This window comes from Festucalex cinctus, chromosome 4, assembly GCF_051991245.1.
Source record: "Festucalex cinctus isolate MCC-2025b chromosome 4, RoL_Fcin_1.0, whole genome shotgun sequence".
NCBI classification, from domain to species: domain Eukaryota; kingdom Metazoa; phylum Chordata; class Actinopteri; order Syngnathiformes; family Syngnathidae; genus Festucalex; species Festucalex cinctus.
In genome coordinates, this window is record NC_135414.1 from 9,984,600 (window position 1) to 10,000,068 (window position 15,469).

The following is a 15,469-nucleotide window of genomic DNA, read 5'->3' on the forward strand; positions in this document are numbered from 1 at the left end:
TCACTCAACAAACGGTTAGAACAGGTTGGATTTGCAGTATTTTTCCAGGAAATAGTTTTGGTTCAAGTAGACTGTCCGTCTCTTATTGAGCTTAATTGTGTTTCTAATGAGGAAGAAATCCTTACAAGTATATAGACATTAAACCTGATGGAAGAAGCGTTCAAATGGCTTCGCACAGACCTGAAGTTTGTGCGAAGACACTTTTTTAAATTGCCGAAACCCTGAATTGAAACAGGGACTTTCAGATTTTCAGTCTAACACTCTCCCAACTGAGTTATTTCGGGTCACAAAACTAGCCTAATTGTTGAGATTGGCTCACTCAACAAAGGGTTGGAACTGCTTTTTACAGGTCATTCTTTAGGTTCAAGGAAAAAGAATACTGCTTTAAACTGCCGAAACCCGGGATTGAACCAGGGACCTTTAGATCTTCAGTCTAACGCTCTCCCAACTGAGCTATTTCGGCTTGTGTATGTGTTGTCCAGAGTGGCTCACTCAACAAACGGTTAGAACAGGTTGGATTTGCAGTATTTTTCCAGGAAATAGTTTTGGTTCAAGTAGACTGTCCGTCTCTTATTGAGCCGAATTGTGTTTCTAATGAGGAAGAAAACCTTACAAGTATATAGACATTAAACCTGATGGAAGAAGCGTTCAAATGGCTTCGCACAGACCTGAAGTTTGTGCAAAGACACTTTTTTAAATTGCCGAAACCCTGAATTGAAACAGGGACTTTCAGATTTTCAGTCTAACACTCTCCCAACTGAGTTATTTCGGCTCACAAAACTAGCCTAATTGTTGAGATTGGCTCACTCAACAAAGGGTTGGAACTGCTTATTACAGGTCATACTTTAGGTTCAAGGAAAAAGAATACTGCTTTAAACTGCCGAAACCCGGGATTGAACCAGGGACCTTTAGATCTTCAGTCTAACGCTCTCCCAACTGAGCTATTTCGGCTTGCGTATGTGTTGCCCAGAGTGGCTCACTCAACAAACGGTTAGAACAGGTTGGATTGGCAGTCTTTTTCCAGAAAATAGTTTTGGTTCAAGGAGACTGTCAGTCTCTTATTGAGCTGAATTCTCTTTCATGTGAGGAAGAAGACCTGACTTGTATTTTGAGATGAAACTTGATGGAATAAGCGTTCAAATGGCTTCGCACAGACCTGAATTTTGTGCGAAAACACTGCTTTAAATTGCCGAAACCCGGGATTGAACCAGGGACCTTTAGATCTTCAGTCTAACGCTCTCCCAACTGAGCTATTTCGGCTCCTGAGACTTGCTGTTCTGAGTGCCTCACTCAACAAACGGTTGGAACAGGCTGGATTGGCTCGATTCTATTCCAGAAAATAGTTTTGGTTCAAGTAGACTATCAGTCTCTTATTGAGCCGAATTGTGTTTCTAATGAGGAAGAAAACCTTACAAGTATATAGACATTAAACTTGATGGAAGAAGCGTTCAAATGGCTTCGCACAGACCTGAAGTTTGTGCGAAGACACTGTTTTAAATTGCCGAAACCCTGAATTGAAAAAATGAGTTTTAGATTTTCAGTCTAGCACTCTCCCAACTGAGTTATTTCGGCTCACAAAACTAGCCTAATTGTTGAGATTGGCTCACTCAACAAAGGGTTGGAACTGCTTATTACAGGTCATTCTTTAGGTTCAAGGAAAAAGAATACTGCTTTAAACTGCCGAAACCCGGGATTGAACCAGGGACCTTTAGATCTTCAGTCTAACGCTCTCCCAACTGAGCTATTTCGGCTTGTGTATGTGCTGTCCAGAGTGGCTCACTCAACAAACGGTTAGAACAGGTTGGATTTGCAGTATTTTTCCAGGAAATAGTTTTGGTTCAAGTAGACTGTCCGTCTCTTATTGAGCCGAATTGTGTTTCTAATGAGGAAGAAAACCTTACAAGTATATAGACATTAAACCTGATGGAAGAAGCGTTCAAATGGCTTCGCACAGACCTGAAGTTTGTGCGAAGACACTTTTTTAAATTGCCGAAACCCTGAATTGAAACAGGGACTTTCAGATTTTCAGTCTAACACTCTCCCAACTGAGTTATTTCGGCTCACAAAACTAGCCTAATTGTTGAGATTGGCTCACTCAACAAAGGGTTGGAACTGCTTATTACAGGTCATACTTTAGGTTCAAGGAAAAAAGAATACTGCTTTAAACTGCCGAAACCCGGGATTGAACCAGGAACCTTTAGATCTTCAGTCTAACGCTCTCCCAACTGAGCTATTTCGGCTTGCGTATGTGTTGTCCAGAGTGGCTCACTCAACAAACGGTTAGAACAGGTTGGATTGGCAGTCTTTTTCCAGAAAATAGTTTTGGTTCAAGTATACTGTCAGTCTCTTATTGAGCTGAATTCTCTTTCATGTGAGGAAGAAGACCTGACTTGTATTTTGAGATGAAACTTGATGGAATAAGCGTTCAAATGGCTTCGCACAGACCTGAATTTTGTGCGAAAACACTGCTTTAAATTGCCGAAACCCGGGATTGAACCAGGGACCTTTAGATCTTCAGTCTAACGCTCTCCCAACTGAGCTATTTCGGCTCCTGAGACTTGCTGTTCTGAGTGCCTCACTCAACAAACGGTTGGAACAGGCTGGATTGGCTCGATTCTATTCCAGAAAATAGTTTTGGTTCAAGTAGACTATCAGTCTCTTATTGAGCCGAATTGTGTTTCTAATGAGGAAGAAAACCTTACAAGTATATAGACATTAAACTTGATGGAAGAAGCGTTCAAATGGCTTCGCACAGACCTGAAGTTTGTGCGAAGACACTGTTTTAAATTGCCGAAACCCTGAATTGAAAAAATGAGTTTTAGATTTTCAGTCTAGCACTCTCCCAACTGAGTTATTTCGGCTCACAAAACTAGCCTAATTGTTGAGATTGGCTCACTCAACAAAGGGTTGGAACTGCTTATTACAGGTCATTCTTTAGGTTCAAGGAAAAAGAATACTGCTTTAAACTGCCGAAACCCGGGATTGAACCAGGGACCTTTAGATCTTCAGTCTAACGCTCTCCCAACTGAGCTATTTCGGCTTGTGTATGTGCTGTCCAGAGTGGCTCACTCAACAAACGGTTAGAACAGGTTGGATTTGCAGTATTTTTCCAGGAAATAGTTTTGGTTCAAGTAGACTGTCCGTCTCTTATTGAGCCGAATTGTGTTTCTAATGAGGAAGAAAACCTTACAAGTATATAGACATTAAACCTGATGGAAGAAGCGTTCAAATGGCTTCGCACAGACCTGAAGTTTGTGCGAAGACACTTTTTTAAATTGCCGAAACCCTGAATTGAAACAGGGACTTTCAGATTTTCAGTCTAACACTCTCCCAACTGAGTTATTTCGGCTCACAAAACTAGCCTAATTGTTGAGATTGGCTCACTCAACAAAGGGTTGGAACTGCTTATTACAGGTCATACTTTAGGTTCAAGGAAAAAAGAATACTGCTTTAAACTGCCGAAACCCGGGATTGAACCAGGAACCTTTAGATCTTCAGTCTAACGCTCTCCCAACTGAGCTATTTCGGCTTGCGTATGTGTTGTCCAGAGTGGCTCACTCAACAAACGGTTAGAACAGGTTGGATTGGCAGTCTTTTTCCAGAAAATAGTTTTGGTTCAAGTATACTGTCAGTCTCTTATTGAGCTGAATTCTCTTTCATGTGAGGAAGAAGACCTGACTTGTATTTTGAGATGAAACTTGATGGAATAAGCGTTCAAATGGCTTCGCACAGACCTGAATTTTGTGCGAAAACACTGCTTTAAATTGCCGAAACCCGGGATTGAACCAGGGACCTTTAGATCTTCAGTCTAACGCTCTCCCAACTGAGCTATTTCGGCTCCTGAGACTTGCTGTTCTGAGTGCCTCACTCAACAAACGGTTGGAACAGGCTGGATTGGCTCGATTCTATTCCAGAAAATAGTTTTGGTTCAAGTAGACTATCAGTCTCTTATTGAGCCGAATTGTGTTTCTAATGAGGAAGAAAACCTTACAAGTATATAGACATTAAACTTGATGGAAGAAGCGTTCAAATGGCTTCGCACAGACCTGAAGTTTGTGCGAAGACACTGTTTTAAATTGCCGAAACCCTGAATTGAAAAAAGGAGTTTTAGATTTTCAGTCTAGCACTCTCCCAACTGAGTTATTTCGGCTCACAAAACTAGACTAATTGTTGAGATGGGCTCGCTCAACAAACGGTTAGAACAGGTTGGATTTGAAGCCTTTTTCCAGGAAATAGTTTTGGTTCAAGTAGACTGTCACTCTTATTGAGCTGAATTCTCTTTCATGTGAGGAAGAAGACCTGACTTGCATTTTGAGATGAAACTTGATGGAAAAAGCGTTCAAATGGCTTCGCACAGAACTGGAGTTTGTGCGAAAACACTGCTTTAAATTGCCGAAACCCGGGATTGAACCAGGGACCTTTAGATCTTCAGTCTAACGCTCTCCCAACTGAGCTATTTCGGCTTCTGAGACTTCTTTTTCTGAGTGGCTCACTCAACAAACGGTTGGAACAGGCTGGATTGGCTCGAGTCTATTCCAGAAAATAGTTTTGGTTCAAGTAGACTATGAGTCTCTTATTGAGCTGAATTGTGTTTCTTATGAGGAAGAAAATCTTCCTAGTATATAGACATTAAACTTGATGGAAGAAGCGTTCAAATGGCTTCGCACAGACCTGAAGTTTGTGCGAAGACACTTTTTTAAATTGCCGAAACCCTGAATTGAAACAGGGACTTTCAGATTTTCAGTCTCACACTCTCCCAACTGAGTTATTTCGGCTCACAAAACTAGCCTAATTGTTGAGATTGGCTCACTCAACAAAGGGTTGGAACTGCTTATTACAGGTCATTCTTTAGGTTCAAGGAAAAAGAATACTGCTTTAAACTGCCGAAACCCGGGATTGAACCAGGGACCTTTAGATCTTCAGTCTAACGCTCTCCCAACTGAGCTATTTCGGCTTGTGTATGTGTTGTCCAGAGTGGCTCACTCAACAAACGGTTAGAACAGGTTGGATTTGCAGTATTTTTCCAGGAAATAGTTTTGGTTCAAGTAGACTGTCCGTCTCTTATTGAGCCGAATTGTGTTTCTAATGAGGAAGAAAACCTTACAAGTATATAGACATTAAACCTGATGGAAGAAGCGTTCAAATGGCTTCGCACAGACCTGAAGTTTGTGCGAAGACACTTTTTTAAATTGCCGAAACCCTGAATTGAAACAGGGACTTTCAGATTTTCAGTCTAACACTCTCCCAACTGAGTTATTTCGGCTCACAAAACTAGCCTAATTGTTGAGATTGGCTCACTCAACAAAGGGTTGGAACTGCTTATTACAGGTCATACTTTAGGTTCAAGGAAAAAGAATACTGCTTTAAACTGCCGAAACCCGGGATTGAACCAGGGACCTTTAGATCTTCAGTCTAACGCTCTCCCAACTGAGCTATTTCAGCTTGCGTATGTGTTGTCCAGAGTGGCTCACTCAACAAACGGTTAGAACAGGTTGGATTGGCAGTCTTTTTCCAGAAAATAGTTTTGGTTCAAGTAGACTGTCAGTCTCTTATTGAGCTGAATTCTCTTTCATGTGAGGAAGAAGACCTGACTTGTATTTTGAGATGAAACTTGATGGAATAAGCGTTCAAATGGCTTCGCACAGACCTGAATTTTGTGCGAAAACACTGCTTTAAATTGCCGAAACCCGGGATTGAACCAGGGACCTTTAGATCTTCAGTCTAACGCTCTCCCAACTGAGCTATTTCGGCTCCTGAGACTTTCTGTTCTGAGTGCCTCACTCAACAAACGGTTGGAACAGGCTGGATTGGCTCGATTCTATTCCAGAAAATAGTTTTGGTTCAAGTAGACTATCAGTCTCTTATTGAGCCGAATTGTGTTTCTAATGAGGAAGAAAACCTTACAAGTATATAGACATTAAACTTGATGGAAGAAGCGTTCAAATGGCTTCGCACAGACCTGAAGTTTGTGCGAAGACACTTTTTTAAATTGCCGAAACCCTGAATTGAAAAAAGGAGTTTTAGATTTTCAGTCTAGCACTCTCCCAACTGAGTTATTTCGGCTCACAAAACTAGCCTAATTGTTGAGATGGGCTGACTCAACAAAGGGTTGGAACTGCTTATTACAGGTCATACTTTAGGTTCAAGGAAAAAGAATACTGCTTTAAACTGCCAAAACCCGGGATTGAACCAGGGACCTTTAGATCTTCAGTCTAACGCTCTCCCAACTGAGCTATTTCGGCTTGTGTATGTGTTGTCCAGAGTGGCTCACTCAACAAACGGTTAGAACAGGTTGGATTTGCAGTATTTTTCCAGGAAATAGTTTTGGTTCAAGTAGACTGTCCGTCTCTTATTGAGCCGAATTGTGTTTCTAATGAGGAAGAAAACCTTACAAGTATATAGACATTAAACCTGATGGAAGAAGCGTTCAAATGGCTTCGCACAGACCTGAAGTTTGTGCGAAGACACTTTTTTAAATTGCCGAAACCCTGAATTGAAACAGGGACTTTCAGATTTTCAGTCTAACACTCTCCCAACTGAGTTATTTCGGCTCACAAAACTAGCCTAATTGTTGAGATTGGCTCACTCAACAAAGGGTTGGAACTGCTTATTACAGGTCATACTTTAGGTTCAAGGAAAAAGAATACTGCTTTAAACTGCCGAAACCCGGGATTGAACCAGGGACCTTTAGATCTTCAGTCTAACGGTCTCCCAACTGAGCTATTTCGGCTTGCGTATGTGTTGTCCAGAGTGGCTCACTCAACAAACGGTTAGAACAGGTTGGATTGGCAGTCTTTTTCCAGAAAATAGTTTTGGTTCAAGTAGACTGTCAGTCTCTTATTGAGCTGAATTCTCTTTCATGTGAGGAAGAAGACCTGACTTGTATTTTGAGATGAAACTTGATGGAATAAGCGTTCAAATGGCTTCGCACAGACCTGAATTTTGTGCGAAAACACTGCTTTAAATTGCCGAAACCCGGGATTGAACCAGGGACCTTTAGATCTTCAGTCTAACGCTCTCCCAACTGAGCTATTTCGGCTCCTGAGACTTTCTGTTCTGAGTGCCTCACTCAACAAACGGTTGGAACAGGCTGGATTGGCTCGATTCTATTCCAGAAAATAGTTTTGGTTCAAGTAGACTATCAGTCTCTTATTGAGCCGAATTGTGTTTCTAATGAGGAAGAAAACCTTACAAGTATATAGACATTAAACTTGATGGAAGAAGCGTTCAAATGGCTTCGCACAGACCTGAAGTTTGTGCGAAGACACTTTTTTAAATTGCCGAAACCCTGAATTGAAAAAAGGAGTTTTAGATTTTCAGTCTAGCACTCTCCCAACTGAGTTATTTCGGCTCACAAAACTAGCCTAATTGTTGAGATGGGCTCACTCAACAAAGGGTTGGAACTGCTTATTACAGGTCATACTTTAGGTTCAAGGAAAAAGAATACTGCTTTAAACTGCCAAAACCCGGGATTGAACCAGGGACCTTTAGATCTTCAGTCTAACGCTCTCCCAACTGAGCTATTTCGGCTTGTGTATGTGTTGTCCAGAGTGGCTCACTCAACAAACGGTTAGAACAGGTTGGATTTGCAGTATTTTTCCAGGAAATAGTTTTGGTTCAAGTAGACTGTCCGTCTCTTATTGAGCCGAATTGTGTTTCTAATGAGGAAGAAAACCTTACAAGTATATAGACATTAAACCTGATGGAAGAAGCGTTCAAATGGCTTCGCACAGACCTGAAGTTTGTGCGAAGACACTTTTTTAAATTGCCGAAACCCTGAATTGAAACAGGGACTTTCAGATTTTCAGTCTAACACTCTCCCAACTGAGTTATTTCGGCTCACAAAACTAGCCTAATTGTTGAGATTGGCTCACTCAACAAAGGGTTGGAACTGCTTATTACAGGTCATACTTTAGGTTCAAGGAAAAAGAATACTGCTTTAAACTGCCGAAACCCGGGACTGAACCAGGAACCTTTAGATCTTCAGTCTAACGCTCTCCCAACTGAGCTATTTCGGCTTGCGTATGTGTTGTCCAGAGTGGCTCACTCAACAAACGGTTAGAACAGGTTGGATTGGCAGTCTTTTTCCAGAAAATAGTTTTGGTTCAAGTATACTATCAGTCTCTTATTGAGCCGAATTGTGTTTCTAATGAGGAAGAAAACCTTACAAGTATATAGACATTAAACTTGATGGAAGAAGCGTTCAAATGGCTTCGCACAGACCTGAAGTTTGTGCGAAGACACTGTTTTAAATTGCCGAAACCCTGAATTGAAAAAAGGAGTTTTAGATTTTCAGTCTAGCACTCTCCCAACTGAGTTATTTCGGCTCACAAAACTAGACTAATTGTTGAGATGGGCTCGCTCAACAAACGGTTAGAACAGGTTGGATTTGAAGCCTTTTTCCAGGAAATAGTTTTGGTTCAAGTAGACTGTCAGTCTCTTATTGAGCTGAATTCTCTTTCATGTGAGGAAGAAGACCTGACTTGCATTTTGAGATGAAACTTGATGGAAAAAGCGTTCAAATGGCTTCGCACAGAACTGGAGTTTGTGCGAAAACACTGCTTTAAATTGCCGAAACCCGGGATTGAACCAGGGACCTTTAGATCTTCAGTCTAACGCTCTCCCAACTGAGCTATTTCGGCTTCTGAGACTTCTTTTTCTGAGTGGCTCACTCAACAAACGGTTGGAACAGGCTGGATTGGCTCGAGTCTATTCCAGAAAATAGTTTTGGTTCAAGTAGACTATGAGTCTCTTATTGAGCTGAATTGTGTTTCTTATGAGGAAGAAAATCTTCCTAGTATATAGACATTAAACTTGATGGAAGAAGCGTTCAAATGGCTTCGCACAGACCTGAAGTTTGTGCGAAGACACTTTTTTAAATTGCCGAAACCCTGAATTGAAACAGGGACTTTCAGATTTTCAGTCTCACACTCTCCCAACTGACTTATTTCGGCTCACAAAACTAGCCTAATTGTTGAGATTGGCTCACTCAACAAAGGGTTGGAACTGCTTATTACAGGTCATTCTTTAGGTTCAAGGAAAAAGAATACTGCTTTAAACTGCCGAAACCCGGGATTGAACCAGGGACCTTTAGATCTTCAGTCTAACGCTCTCCCAACTGAGCTATTTCGGCTTGTGTATGTGTTGTCCAGAGTGGCTCACTCAACAAACGGTTAGAACAGGTTGGATTTGCAGTATTTTTCCAGGAAATAGTTTTGGTTCAAGTAGACTGTCCGTCTCTTATTGAGCCGAATTGTGTTTCTAATGAGGAAGAAAACCTTACAAGTATATAGACATTAAACCTGATGGAAGAAGCGTTCAAATGGCTTCGCACAGACCTGAAGTTTGTGCGAAGACACTTTTTTAAATTGCCGAAACCCTGAATTGAAACAGGGACTTTCAGATCTTCAGTCTAACGCTCTCCCAACTGAGCTATTTCAGCTTGCGTATGTGTTGTCCAGAGTGGCTCACTCAACAAACGGTTAGAACAGGTTGGATTGGCAGTCTTTTTCCAGAAAATAGTTTTGGTTCAAGTAGACTGTCAGTCTCTTATTGAGCTGAATTCTCTTTCATGTGAGGAAGAAGACCTGACTTGTATTTTGAGATGAAACTTGATGGAATAAGCGTTCAAATGGCTTCGCACAGACCTGAATTTTGTGCGAAAACACTGCTTTAAATTGCCGAAACCCGGGATTGAACCAGGGACCTTTAGATCTTCAGTCTAACGCTCTCCCAACTGAGCTATTTCGGCTCCTGAGACTTTCTGTTCTGAGTGCCTCACTCAACAAACGGTTGGAACAGGCTGGATTGGCTCGATTCTATTCCAGAAAATAGTTTTGGTTCAAGTAGACTATCAGTCTCTTATTGAGCCGAATTGTGTTTCTAATGAGGAAGAAAACCTTACAAGTATATAGACATTAAACTTGATGGAAGAAGCGTTCAAATGGCTTCGCACAGACCTGAAGTTTGTGCGAAGACACTTTTTTAAATTGCCGAAACCCTGAATTGAAAAAAGGAGTTTTAGATTTTCAGTCTAGCACTCTCCCAACTGAGTTATTTCGGCTCACAAAACTAGCCTAATTGTTGAGATGGGCTGACTCAACAAAGGGTTGGAACTGCTTATTACAGGTCATACTTTAGGTTCAAGGAAAAAGAATACTGCTTTAAACTGCCAAAACCCGGGATTGAACCAGGGACCTTTAGATCTTCAGTCTAACGCTCTCCCAACTGAGCTATTTCGGCTTGTGTATGTGTTGTCCAGAGTGGCTCACTCAACAAACGGTTAGAACAGGTTGGATTTGCAGTATTTTTCCAGGAAATAGTTTTGGTTCAAGTAGACTGTCCGTCTCTTATTGAGCCGAATTGTGTTTCTAATGAGGAAGAAAACCTTACAAGTATATAGACATTAAACCTGATGGAAGAAGCGTTCAAATGGCTTCGCACAGACCTGAAGTTTGTGCGAAGACACTTTTTTAAATTGCCGAAACCCTGAATTGAAACAGGGACTTTCAGATTTTCAGTCTAACACTCTCCCAACTGAGTTATTTCGGCTCACAAAACTAGCCTAATTGTTGAGATTGGCTCACTCAACAAAGGGTTGGAACTGCTTATTACAGGTCATACTTTAGGTTCAAGGAAAAAGAATACTGCTTTAAACTGCCGAAACCCGGGACTGAACCAGGAACCTTTAGATCTTCAGTCTAACGCTCTCCCAACTGAGCTATTTCGGCTTGCGTATGTGTTGTCCAGAGTGGCTCACTCAACAAACGGTTAGAACAGGTTGGATTGGCAGTCTTTTTCCAGAAAATAGTTTTGGTTCAAGTATACTGTCAGTCTCTTATTGAGCTGAATTCTCTTTCATGTGAGGAAGAAGACCTGACTTGTATTTTGAGATGAAACTTGATGGAATAAGCGTTCAAATGGCTTCGCACAGACCTGAATTTTGTGCGAAAACACTGCTTTAAATTGCCGAAACCCGGGATTGAACCAGGGACCTTTAGATCTTCAGTCTAACGCTCTCCCAACTGAGCTATTTCGGCTCCTGAGACTTGCTATTCTGAGTGCCTCACTCAACAAACGGTTGGAACAGGCTGGATTGGCTCGATTCTATTCCAGAAAATAGTTTTGGTTCAAGTAGACTATCAGTCTCTTATTGAGCCGAATTGTGTTTCTAATGAGGAAGAAAACCTTACAAGTATATAGACATTAAACTTGATGGAAGAAGCGTTCAAATGGCTTCGCACAGACCTGAAGTTTGTGCGAAGACACTTTTTTAAATTGCCGAAACCCTGAATTGAAAAAAGGAGTTTTAGATTTTCCGTCTAGCACTCTCCCAACTGAGTTATTTCGGCTCACAAAACTAGCCTAATTGTTGAGATGGGCTCACTCAACAAAGGGTTGGAACTGCTTATTACAGGTCATACTTTAGGTTCAAGGAAAAAGAATACTGCTTTAAATTGCCAAAACCCGGGATTGAACAAGGGACCTTTAGATCTTCAGTCTAACGGTCTCCCAACTGAGCTATTTCGGCTGCTGAGGCTTGTTGTTCTGAGTGCCTCACTCAACAAACGGTTGGAACAGGCTGGATTGGCTCGAGTCTATTCCAGAAAATAGTTTTGGTTCAAGTAGACTATCAGTCTCTTATTGAGCCGAATTGTGTTTCTAATGAGGAAGAAAACCTTACAAGTATATAGACATTAAACTTGATGGAAGAAGCGTTCAAATGGCTTCGCACAGACCTGAAGTTTGTGCGAACACACTGTTTTAAATTGCCGAAACCCTGAATTGAAAAAAGGAGTTTTAGATTTTCAGTCTAGCACTCTCCCAACTGAGTTATTTCGGCTCACAAAACTAGACTAATTGTTGAGATGGGCTCACTCAACAAACGGTTAGAACAGGTTGGATTTGCAGCCTTTTTCCAGGAAATAGTTTTGGTTCAAGTAGACTGTCAGTCTCTTATTGAGCTGAATTCTCTTTCATGTGAGGAAGAAGACCTGACTTGCATTTTGAGATGAAACTTGATGGAAAAAGCGTTCAAGTGGCTTCGCACAGAACTGGAGTTTGTGCGAAAACACTGCTTTAAATTGCCGAAACCCGGGATTGAACCAGGGACCTTTAGATCTTCAGTCTAACGCTCTCCCAACTGAGCTATTTCGGCTTCTGAGACTTCTTTTTCTGAGTGGCTCACTCAACAAACGGTTGGAACAGGCTGGATTGGCTCTAGTCTATTCCAGAAAATAGTTTTGGTTCAAGTAGACTATGAGTCTCTTATTGAGCTGAATTGTGTTTCTTATGAGGAAGAAAATCTTCCTAGTATATAGACATTAAACTTGATGGAAGAAGCGTTCAAATGGCTTCGCACAGACCTGAAGTTTGTGCGAAGACACTTTTTTTAAATTTCCGAAACCCTGAATTGAAACTGGGACTTTCAGATTTTCAGTCTAACACTCTCCCAACTGAGTTATTTCGGCTCACAAAACTAGCCTAATTGTTGAGATGGGCTCACTCAACAAAGGGTTGGAACTGCTTACGACAGATCATACTTTAGGTTCAAGGGAAAAGAATACTGCTTTAAAATGCCGAAACCCGGGATTGAACCAGGGACCTTTAGATCTTCAGTCTAACACTCTCCCAACTGAGCTATTTCAGCTTGCGTATGTGTTGTCCAGAGTGGCTCACTCAACAAACGGTTAGAACAGGTTGGATTTGCAGTATTTTTCCAGGAAATAGTTTTGGTTCAAGTAGACTATCAGTCTCTTATTGAGCCGAATTGTGTTTCTAATGAGGAAGAAAACCTTACAAGTATATAGACATTAAACCTGATGGAAGAAGCGTTCAAATGGCTTCGCACAGACCTGAAGTTTGTGCGAAGACACTGTTTTAAATTGCCGAAACCCTGAATTGAAACAGGGACTTTCAGATTTTCAGTCTAACACTCTCCCAACTGAGTTATTTCGGCTCACAAAACTAGCCTAATTGTTGAGATTGGCTCACTCAACAAAGGGTTGGAACTGCTTATTACAGGTCATACTTTAGGTTCAAGGAAAAAGAATACTGCTTTAAACTGCCGAAACCCGGGATTGAACCAGGGACCTTTAGATCTTCAGTCTAACGCTCTCCCAACTGAGCTATTTCGGCTTGCGTATGTGTTGTCCAGAGTGGCTCACTCAACAAACGGTTAGAACAGGTTGGATTGGCAGTCTTTTTCCAGAAAATAGTTTTGGTTCAAGTAGACTGTCAGTCTCTTATTGAGCTGAATTCTCTTTCATGTGAGGAAGAAGACCTGACTTGTATTTTGAGATGAAACTTGATGGAATAAGCGTTCAAATGGCTTCGCACAGACCTGAATTTTGTGCGAAAACACTGCTTTAAATTGCCGAAAACCCGGGATTGAACCAGGGACCTTTAGATCTTCAGTCTAACGCTCTCCCAACTGAGCTATTTCGGCTCCTGAGACTTGCTGTTCTGAGTGCCTCACTCAACAAACGGTTGGAACAGGCTGGATTGGCTCGATTCTATTCCAGAAAATAGTTTTGGTTCAAGTAGACTATCAGTCTCTTATTGAGCCGAATTGTGTTTCTAATGAGGAAGAAAACCTTACAAGTATATAGACATTAAACTTGATGGAAGAAGCGTTCAAATGGCTTCGCACAGACCTGAAGTTTGTGCGAAGACACTGTTTTAAATTGCCGAAACCCTGAATTGAAAAAAGGAGTTTTAGATTTTCAGTCTAGCACTCTCCCAACTGAGTTATTTCGGCTCACAAAACTAGACTAATTGTTGAGATGGGCTCACTCAACAAATGGTTAGAACAGGTTGGATTTGCAGCCTTTTTCCAGGAAATAGTTTTGGTTCAAGTAGACTGTCAGTCTCTTATTGAGCTGAATTCTCTTTCATGTGAGGAAGAAGACCTGACTTGCATTTTGAGATGAAACTTGATGGAAAAAGCGTTCAAATGGCTTCGCACAGAACTGGAGTTTGTGCGAAAACACTGCTTTAAATTGCCAAAACCCGGGATTGAACCAGGGACCTTTAGATCTTCAGTCTAACGCTCTCCCAACTGAGCTATTTCGGCTTCTGAGACTTCTTTTTCTGAGTGGCTCACTCAACAAATGGTTGGAACAGGCTGGATTGGCTCGAGTCTATTCCAGAAAATAGTTTTGGTTCAAGTAGACTATGAGTCTCTTATTGAGCTGAATTGTGTTTCTTATGAGGAAGAAAATCTTCCTAGTATATAGACATTAAACTTGATGGAAGAAGCGTTCAAATGGCTTCGCACAGACCTGAAGTTTGTGCGAAGACACTTTTTTAAATTGCCGAAACCCTGAATTGAAACAGGGACTTTCAGATTTTCAGTCTCACACTCTCCCAACTGAGTTATTTCGGCTCACAAAACTAGCCTAATTGTTGAGATTGGCTCACTCAACAAAGGGTTGGAACTGCTTATTACAGGTCATTCTTTAGGTTCAAGGAAATAGAATACTGCTTTAAACTGCCTAAACCCGGGATTGAACCAGGGACCTTTAGATCTTCAGTCTAACGCTCTCCCAACTGAGCTATTTCGGCTTGTGTATGTGTTGTCCAGAGTGGCTCACTCAACAAACGGTTAGAACAGGTTGGATTTGCAGTATTTTTCCAGGAAATAGTTTTGGTTCAAGTAGACTGTCCGTCTCTTATTGAGCCGAATTGTGTTTCTAATGAGGAAGAAAACCTTACAAGTATATAGACATTAAACCTGATGGAAGAAGCGTTCAAATGGCTTCGCACAGACCTGAAGTTTGTGCGAAGACACTTTTTTAAATTGCCGAAACCCTGAATTGAAACAGGGACTTTCAGATTTTCAGGCTAACACTCTCCCAACTGAGTTATTTCGGCTCACAAAACTAGCCTAATTGTTGAGATTGGCTCACTCAACAAAGGGTTGGAACTGCTAATTACAGGTCATACTTTAGGTTCAAGGAAAAAGAATACTGCTTTAAACTGCCGAAACCCGGGATTGAACCAGGGACCTTTAGATCTTCAGTCTAACGCTCTCCCAACTGAGCTATTTCGGCTTGCGTATGTGTTGTCCAGAGTGGCTCACTCAACAAACGGTTAGAACAGGTTGGATTGGCAGTCTTTTTCCAGAAAATAGTTTTGGTTCAAGTAGACTGTCAGTCTCTTATTGAGCTGAATTCTCTTTCATGTGAGGAAGAAGACCTGACTTGTATTTTGAGATGAAACTTGATGGAATAAGCGTTCAAATGGCTTCGCACAGACCTGAATTTTGTGCGAAAATACTGCTTTAAATTGCCGAAACCCGGGATTGAACCAGGGACCTTTAGATCTTCAGTCTAACGCTCTCCCAACTGAGCTATTTCGGCTCCTGAGACTTGCTGTTCTGAGTGCCTCACTCAACAAACGGTTGGAACAGGCTGGATTGGCTCGATTCTATTCCAGAAAATAGTTTTGGTTCAAGTAGACTATCAGT

At 41.4% G+C, this 15,469-nt stretch overlaps 1 protein-coding gene and 42 non-coding genes across 44 annotated transcripts in view; 1 reads left to right on the forward strand and 42 right to left on the reverse strand.

The window, feature by feature from the left end:
• The window catches only part of pla2r1 (phospholipase A2 receptor 1), a 77,531-nt gene that overhangs the window by 41,237 nt on the left and 20,825 nt on the right, over positions 1-15,469 (forward strand). The gene's annotated exons all lie outside the window — the stretch shown is intronic.
• trnaf-gaa (transfer RNA phenylalanine (anticodon GAA)) lies at positions 391-463 on the reverse strand. Its single transcript has one exon. It is a non-coding gene; the product is annotated as a tRNA-Phe (tRNA).
• Positions 700-772, reverse strand: trnaf-gaa (transfer RNA phenylalanine (anticodon GAA)). Its single transcript has one exon. It is a non-coding gene; the product is annotated as a tRNA-Phe (tRNA).
• trnaf-gaa (transfer RNA phenylalanine (anticodon GAA)) lies at positions 879-951 on the reverse strand. The gene has a single exon. It is a non-coding gene; the product is annotated as a tRNA-Phe (tRNA).
• trnaf-gaa (transfer RNA phenylalanine (anticodon GAA)) lies at positions 1,188-1,260 on the reverse strand. The gene has a single exon. It is a non-coding gene; the product is annotated as a tRNA-Phe (tRNA).
• trnaf-gaa (transfer RNA phenylalanine (anticodon GAA)) lies at positions 1,679-1,751 on the reverse strand. Its single transcript has one exon. It is a non-coding gene; the product is annotated as a tRNA-Phe (tRNA).
• On the reverse strand, positions 1,988-2,060 carry trnaf-gaa (transfer RNA phenylalanine (anticodon GAA)). The gene has a single exon. It is a non-coding gene; the product is annotated as a tRNA-Phe (tRNA).
• trnaf-gaa (transfer RNA phenylalanine (anticodon GAA)) lies at positions 2,168-2,240 on the reverse strand. The gene has a single exon. It is a non-coding gene; the product is annotated as a tRNA-Phe (tRNA).
• On the reverse strand, positions 2,477-2,549 carry trnaf-gaa (transfer RNA phenylalanine (anticodon GAA)). Its single transcript has one exon. It is a non-coding gene; the product is annotated as a tRNA-Phe (tRNA).
• trnaf-gaa (transfer RNA phenylalanine (anticodon GAA)) lies at positions 2,968-3,040 on the reverse strand. The gene has a single exon. It is a non-coding gene; the product is annotated as a tRNA-Phe (tRNA).
• Positions 3,277-3,349, reverse strand: trnaf-gaa (transfer RNA phenylalanine (anticodon GAA)). Its single transcript has one exon. It is a non-coding gene; the product is annotated as a tRNA-Phe (tRNA).
• On the reverse strand, positions 3,457-3,529 carry trnaf-gaa (transfer RNA phenylalanine (anticodon GAA)). Its single transcript has one exon. It is a non-coding gene; the product is annotated as a tRNA-Phe (tRNA).
• On the reverse strand, positions 3,766-3,838 carry trnaf-gaa (transfer RNA phenylalanine (anticodon GAA)). The gene has a single exon. It is a non-coding gene; the product is annotated as a tRNA-Phe (tRNA).
• trnaf-gaa (transfer RNA phenylalanine (anticodon GAA)) lies at positions 4,391-4,463 on the reverse strand. The gene has a single exon. It is a non-coding gene; the product is annotated as a tRNA-Phe (tRNA).
• trnaf-gaa (transfer RNA phenylalanine (anticodon GAA)) lies at positions 4,882-4,954 on the reverse strand. Its single transcript has one exon. It is a non-coding gene; the product is annotated as a tRNA-Phe (tRNA).
• trnaf-gaa (transfer RNA phenylalanine (anticodon GAA)) lies at positions 5,191-5,263 on the reverse strand. The gene has a single exon. It is a non-coding gene; the product is annotated as a tRNA-Phe (tRNA).
• trnaf-gaa (transfer RNA phenylalanine (anticodon GAA)) lies at positions 5,370-5,442 on the reverse strand. The gene has a single exon. It is a non-coding gene; the product is annotated as a tRNA-Phe (tRNA).
• trnaf-gaa (transfer RNA phenylalanine (anticodon GAA)) lies at positions 5,679-5,751 on the reverse strand. The gene has a single exon. It is a non-coding gene; the product is annotated as a tRNA-Phe (tRNA).
• trnaf-gaa (transfer RNA phenylalanine (anticodon GAA)) lies at positions 6,170-6,242 on the reverse strand. The gene has a single exon. It is a non-coding gene; the product is annotated as a tRNA-Phe (tRNA).
• On the reverse strand, positions 6,479-6,551 carry trnaf-gaa (transfer RNA phenylalanine (anticodon GAA)). Its single transcript has one exon. It is a non-coding gene; the product is annotated as a tRNA-Phe (tRNA).
• Positions 6,658-6,730, reverse strand: trnaf-gaa (transfer RNA phenylalanine (anticodon GAA)). The gene has a single exon. It is a non-coding gene; the product is annotated as a tRNA-Phe (tRNA).
• Positions 6,967-7,039, reverse strand: trnaf-gaa (transfer RNA phenylalanine (anticodon GAA)). Its single transcript has one exon. It is a non-coding gene; the product is annotated as a tRNA-Phe (tRNA).
• Positions 7,458-7,530, reverse strand: trnaf-gaa (transfer RNA phenylalanine (anticodon GAA)). Its single transcript has one exon. It is a non-coding gene; the product is annotated as a tRNA-Phe (tRNA).
• Positions 7,767-7,839, reverse strand: trnaf-gaa (transfer RNA phenylalanine (anticodon GAA)). The gene has a single exon. It is a non-coding gene; the product is annotated as a tRNA-Phe (tRNA).
• On the reverse strand, positions 7,946-8,018 carry trnaf-gaa (transfer RNA phenylalanine (anticodon GAA)). Its single transcript has one exon. It is a non-coding gene; the product is annotated as a tRNA-Phe (tRNA).
• Positions 8,570-8,642, reverse strand: trnaf-gaa (transfer RNA phenylalanine (anticodon GAA)). The gene has a single exon. It is a non-coding gene; the product is annotated as a tRNA-Phe (tRNA).
• On the reverse strand, positions 9,061-9,133 carry trnaf-gaa (transfer RNA phenylalanine (anticodon GAA)). The gene has a single exon. It is a non-coding gene; the product is annotated as a tRNA-Phe (tRNA).
• On the reverse strand, positions 9,370-9,442 carry trnaf-gaa (transfer RNA phenylalanine (anticodon GAA)). The gene has a single exon. It is a non-coding gene; the product is annotated as a tRNA-Phe (tRNA).
• Positions 9,679-9,751, reverse strand: trnaf-gaa (transfer RNA phenylalanine (anticodon GAA)). The gene has a single exon. It is a non-coding gene; the product is annotated as a tRNA-Phe (tRNA).
• Positions 10,170-10,242, reverse strand: trnaf-gaa (transfer RNA phenylalanine (anticodon GAA)). The gene has a single exon. It is a non-coding gene; the product is annotated as a tRNA-Phe (tRNA).
• trnaf-gaa (transfer RNA phenylalanine (anticodon GAA)) lies at positions 10,479-10,551 on the reverse strand. The gene has a single exon. It is a non-coding gene; the product is annotated as a tRNA-Phe (tRNA).
• On the reverse strand, positions 10,658-10,730 carry trnaf-gaa (transfer RNA phenylalanine (anticodon GAA)). Its single transcript has one exon. It is a non-coding gene; the product is annotated as a tRNA-Phe (tRNA).
• On the reverse strand, positions 10,967-11,039 carry trnaf-gaa (transfer RNA phenylalanine (anticodon GAA)). The gene has a single exon. It is a non-coding gene; the product is annotated as a tRNA-Phe (tRNA).
• Positions 11,458-11,530, reverse strand: trnaf-gaa (transfer RNA phenylalanine (anticodon GAA)). Its single transcript has one exon. It is a non-coding gene; the product is annotated as a tRNA-Phe (tRNA).
• On the reverse strand, positions 12,085-12,157 carry trnaf-gaa (transfer RNA phenylalanine (anticodon GAA)). The gene has a single exon. It is a non-coding gene; the product is annotated as a tRNA-Phe (tRNA).
• trnaf-gaa (transfer RNA phenylalanine (anticodon GAA)) lies at positions 12,577-12,649 on the reverse strand. The gene has a single exon. It is a non-coding gene; the product is annotated as a tRNA-Phe (tRNA).
• On the reverse strand, positions 12,886-12,958 carry trnaf-gaa (transfer RNA phenylalanine (anticodon GAA)). Its single transcript has one exon. It is a non-coding gene; the product is annotated as a tRNA-Phe (tRNA).
• Positions 13,065-13,137, reverse strand: trnaf-gaa (transfer RNA phenylalanine (anticodon GAA)). The gene has a single exon. It is a non-coding gene; the product is annotated as a tRNA-Phe (tRNA).
• Positions 13,374-13,447, reverse strand: trnaf-gaa (transfer RNA phenylalanine (anticodon GAA)). Its single transcript has one exon. It is a non-coding gene; the product is annotated as a tRNA-Phe (tRNA).
• trnaf-gaa (transfer RNA phenylalanine (anticodon GAA)) lies at positions 14,002-14,074 on the reverse strand. The gene has a single exon. It is a non-coding gene; the product is annotated as a tRNA-Phe (tRNA).
• trnaf-gaa (transfer RNA phenylalanine (anticodon GAA)) lies at positions 14,493-14,565 on the reverse strand. The gene has a single exon. It is a non-coding gene; the product is annotated as a tRNA-Phe (tRNA).
• On the reverse strand, positions 14,981-15,053 carry trnaf-gaa (transfer RNA phenylalanine (anticodon GAA)). The gene has a single exon. It is a non-coding gene; the product is annotated as a tRNA-Phe (tRNA).
• trnaf-gaa (transfer RNA phenylalanine (anticodon GAA)) lies at positions 15,290-15,362 on the reverse strand. Its single transcript has one exon. It is a non-coding gene; the product is annotated as a tRNA-Phe (tRNA).